The sequence below is a fragment of the Monodelphis domestica genome, chromosome 3, assembly GCF_027887165.1.
Source record: "Monodelphis domestica isolate mMonDom1 chromosome 3, mMonDom1.pri, whole genome shotgun sequence".
Lineage (NCBI taxonomy): Eukaryota > Metazoa > Chordata > Mammalia > Didelphimorphia > Didelphidae > Monodelphis > Monodelphis domestica.
The window spans coordinates 235,967,991-235,973,102 of record NC_077229.1 but is presented as its reverse complement, the minus strand read 5'-3'; the positions used below and the strand labels follow the sequence as shown (position 1 = coordinate 235,973,102).

Here is a 5,112-nt window from a genome sequence, read left to right as displayed (position 1 = left end):
CTCCCTGATCCAGGTGATGGGAGTGGGACTACCAAACCTGTCCTCTGTGTCCTTCCCTCCTCTCCTAAGTCTGAGGTAAGCTTCCCACCCCAATATTTCCTACACCCCAAGCCTATTATGTTCCCACCTCCTGAATTCACTTGGAGGCCCAACAAGGATAAACAGGTGAAGAAAGGAGATGATCCTAGCATTATTGCTGGAGAGTGACCCCTGTGGGGGCCCCACACTCTGGCCCCTGGCATCCCAACTCTCCCATTCTGCTCTTCCTCGGCTACTGACACCCATCACATGGAGTTGGCCAGAGAGCGATCCAAAAGAGTAACTTCTTTCTACAACCAGTCAGCCATTGATGCCACAGTTGAGAAGTCTTCTGTCCATCTCACTCCAATGATGATGGTATACTCAGTCACTCTCAGGATGGCAGATATCTGCTTAAAAGTGCCTGTTACCTACACCATGAACTCCCTGTTCAAATAGTCCACCAAATCAAGGACTTTTGAAATCTGCCTTTCATCACTGGCTTCAATCCTACCATACTTCATGTGCATGAACTTTATATCTGAGTCTTCCAGAAGCTGAATGTGTACATTGGGCACTCATCACCTGGCCCTGCATTAGGACAATTCTAACTTTGTAGGAGTCATCTATATTCAACCCCCCACAAAGATCATTGAAAAGTGGGTGGACTTTGTCAGGAGGTTGTGTGGTAATGCCCCTCAAGTTCGAATTAATAGCCACATGGCTGCCCGCTTCCCCTTCATCCCAATGCCCCTGAACTATATTCTTCCTGAGCTACTGAAGAATGGTATGAGGGCCATGATGGAAAGCCATCTGAATATTCCATATAACATTCTGGATATCATCATCATTATTGCCAACAATGACATTGACCTCATAATCAGAATTTCACATCAGGGTTGGGGGCATCACCCACCACTATTTGGACAAAGTGATGGACTACTACTTCACCACTACTGAGGCCAGCATTCAGGATCCTCGAATCAACCCACTTTTTGGTCAAGTGGATAAAAACAGCAATGTCCAGCCAGGACCTATACTTGGATTTGGTTTTGGGCTTCCTACATCCCAGACCTATGCAGAATACCTAGGTGGCTCTCTTTGGCTCCAGTCCTTGCAAGGGATTGGCACAAACATCTACATAAGTCTTCATCACATAGGTTGCAAGGAGAAGAGCTTCCAGATCTGACTCATCTAGCCCAGCCTTACCTGGACCTTCACCCCCTGGGAAATGCCAGGGGTAGGCACTTGCCTCTCCCCCTCCTCTCTCATCATACTGTCCTTACCCCTCTTCCTTCCAGGTCTTACAACTTGGTCTAAAGTGTTGGGGGCCAGGAACTTCCCTTAGGATCTTTGTTAATGGCTGTGCCTGGGGTCTCAGAACCTGATTTTTTTGATGTTTGTTGCATCTTGGACTCTGGGCAGTCAAGTCCCCTGAGCCCACCAATCCAGGTTTAGTAGCTCAGAATTTCTGCCCTTCATATACTGCAATTCCTCCATTCATTTCCTTCTTATCTGCTTCTGGCTTTTTGGCTTAGAGCTAGGAAGGATGGGTAGGGGGAGCCTTTGAGGGCCCCAGAGGCATCCTACATCATACCTATTTCTGGGGAAGTGGGTTTGGGGTTTGATGAACCCCCTTTCCTTCCTCCATCTGCTGCTGTGTTTGTAATATTAAAGTGTACATTTTGAAAGCCAAAAAATAAATTAAATAATTGTAAAGACTATTAAATACCTGGGAATCTACTTGCCAAGGTAAACAAAGGAATTATATGAACACAATTACAAAACACTTTTTATACAAATATGGTCATATCTAGACAACTGGAAAATATTAATTGTTCATGGGTAGGCTGAGCTAATATAATAAAAATGTCAATTCTACTTTAACTTATTTATTCATTGTCATACCAATCAAACCTACCAAATAATTATTTTGTAGAACTAAAAAAATTAATGAAATTCATCTGAAAAACAAAAGGTCAAGAATATGAAGGGAATTAATGAAAAATGAATGTAAAGGAAGGAAGCCTAGCAATAGATGTTATTAAATGAATAATTTTATTATATTCCTTAATATAATAAAATTATTCATTTAATAAAAAAGCTTTTTTAATATAATAAAATTATTCATTTAATAAAAAAGCTTTTTTAATATAATAAAATTATTCATTTAATAAAAAAGCTTTTTAATATAATAAAATTATTCATTTAATAACAGAAATTCAAGCAAAACAACCCACCCAGGGGGTAGTGATAGTCTCTTTCAGTTTTGTAGTGCAAATGAAACCGCAATCAGAACTGCAGCAACTGTCTGACATTCCTAAAATATAAAACAGACAAGATATAGTACATGCAAAAGCTCTAATAAGCAGATGGTCACAGGGCTGAAACATTGGACAATTTAGCTGGTGGTCCAGAGGTGAAGTTGATGGGTTTCCCCACAGTATTTCAAAGCTTTTCTGCACACCAAGTTGCATCTCATGCTTTGTACTTGTCTTTGCCAGTCTCGCTAATGACACAGACATTGTTTAAGTCCCTGAAGTATTCGTTGTAGTCAAGGGCATATCCAATGACAAATTTGTCTGGAATTTCAAATCCAACAAAGTCAGGTCTGTATCCTACGCTACGAGGGGTCCTTTTCACCAGCAAGCCGGCTACTTTCACGGTCTTTGGATTATACTGCTTGACCAGGGAAAGCAATGTCTGCATCATTTTCCCCATGTCAATTATATCTTCAACAATCAGGACATTCTTTCCAGTTAAAGTTGAGAGATTATCTCAACCAATTACTTTGATGTCTCCTGTTGACTGGTCATTGCAGTAGCTCTTCAATCTGATAAAATCTATTGTCATAGGAATTGATTTATCACTATTCCTGTTCAGTGCTTAGATATAATCTAGTAAATCAGCAAAGAATTTATAGCCACCCTTGAGGACACAGAGGGCAATGATATGGTGACCTCCCATCTCCTTCATCACATCTCGTGCCAAATGTTCAGTCTTGTCCATGATAAGTCCATGAGGAATGAATACTTTCTCCAAATCTTGAGCGTAGTGCTTAGGGATGCAAAATAAGTCCAGGTTCATCATCATCAATCATGATGCTAGGGCTCAGGTTCACCATGGCGGTCTGGGAGACTCGACAGCAGCGGCCGGGCAGAAGCAGGAAAAATGGAAAGGAGGAGAAGAGAGAGCAGTGGAGAAGGAGGAGAAGGAAGAAGAAGAGGAGGAAGAGGAGGCAGCTCCCAGACAGCAAGGGAGCAAGAGAGCCATCGAGATGCGACTGTGCCAGCCCCAGCTCAGAGCTGAAAATCTAGGCATAATCTTAGAGATCTGGCCAATGAGATTGAGAAAGAGTATTCATATAGCAAGGTCATGCAGTAAATAGAATATTGGGTCTAGAGTCAAAAAGGCCCAAGTTCAAATTCAACTTTAGACTGCTATCTACATGATTTTAGGCAAGTCACTTAACCACTATCTCCCTTAATTTCCTCAAATGTAAAATGGTGATAATAATAGCACCTACTTCCTATGATTATTGTAAAGATCAAGTGAAAATAATGTGTTCTGTGTTTAGCCTAATGCCAGGTACCAGTACATAATATGTGCTGATAAATATTTGATTAATCCATATTTTCTTATGGTTGATAGCAGGAAGTTGCAGTTCAGTTATCCAAGAGAAAGATTACCCCTTAGAGCCTTCTCTTATTTGTCCCTATGGATCTTCCCAGCCATAACAATTAGATATAAGACCAGAGATCCAGGATATCTGTGTTTTAGATAAGTAAGTGATACACATAGGGCACCATCATAAGTCACACTTTCATATACCTGTGAGTAATAATCTACCTGACTCATTACCCATTAAGCACATATATTCCTTCTTGGCAACTAACAAACAGGGAGAGTCTGACAATAAATGAGAATGAGGATGATAGAGGGAGCAATCTGCTGGAGAAGACAGTATGGAATAAGATCACTTTTGTATGTAGAGGCTTTTGCCAAGGAAAGGAAAAGGGCCAGCCAGTTATATGAGATAGTGGTGAAAGAGGAAATAGTGATGAAAAGCATTTGAATAGTATGAAATCCAGAATAAGGGGAAAAAAGGAGCTCTAGAAAAGGACCTTGAATCTTTGGATAATGAAGCTCTCTCAGAGGGGAGAGAAGCCTCAAGGTAGGAAGATAGAGACAGGATAGAAATTTTAAATACCACGAGGGCGATGACGGAGTCAAATTAGAGATATGAGGCGGCCAGAATGAGTCTTTATTAATTATCAATGAGCCACAGCTAAGCTCTGATCAAAGGACCCTTCCGAAGGCTTTTACCAGTCCAGAGATCCATATTTAATACCACACAGGTCAGAGAGATGAATAGAGAAAGATTAAAGAGGCCAAGCTCCTGCAAGGACAGCCATCAGCTAGCCTGAAAGAGAAGGAGAGAGAGAGAGGCGGAGCTTGCTGGGCTACTTATACACTTTGCTACGTAGTACATAGGGATGACCCTCATTGGTTAATGACAAGGCATAGGTGTGGTTTCTCTTAACCAGGCGAGAACAAAGAAACCTGTTTTCCCGCCTAACTTGGGAGAAGCTGGGGTCAAGGGTCAGAGGCCTTCCCAGCCATGAGCTATACTGAGCATGCTCAAGACTGAGCATGCTCTCTTTTAAGGCAATCTGCACATACCAACTGTTTCCCTTGCCCATAGCTAGGGGTGGACTGCTACAGATAAAATATTAGGCAAGGTTTTCACATGAGAGGGGTAGGGTAAGGGCAGGGTCATGGGAGATATAAGAAGGGTTTGAAAGAGAAGTTCTGAAAAATGAGATAGTGAGTTAACTTTGGAGGTGTTAAAAATAGTTTGCAGAAATGTAAGGATGGTTCAATATTAGCAAAACTATGCCCATAATTCACTATATCAATAAGAAAATCAAAAGAAACCATATAATTGTCTCTATGAAGGTGGATTTTTAAATATATAATACAATAAATTCCTATTAAAAGCAATAGAGAATGAATATTGGAATAAATGGACATTCCTTGAAATGATAAATAGCATCTATTTAAGTCTATTAGCAAACATTATCTATAATGAGA

At 40.8% G+C, this 5,112-nt stretch overlaps 2 pseudogenes; one reads left to right on the top strand and one right to left on the bottom strand.

Annotated features, from left to right (window-relative positions):
* The first annotated feature begins 579 nt into the window (after positions 1-579).
* On the top strand, positions 580-1,207 carry LOC100618034 (3-methyl-2-oxobutanoate dehydrogenase [lipoamide] kinase, mitochondrial-like; annotated as a pseudogene).
* Positions 1,208-2,239: 1,032 nt separating this feature from the next.
* Positions 2,240-3,142, bottom strand: LOC100618079 (hypoxanthine-guanine phosphoribosyltransferase-like; annotated as a pseudogene).
* Positions 3,143-5,112: the final 1,970 nt, after the last annotated feature.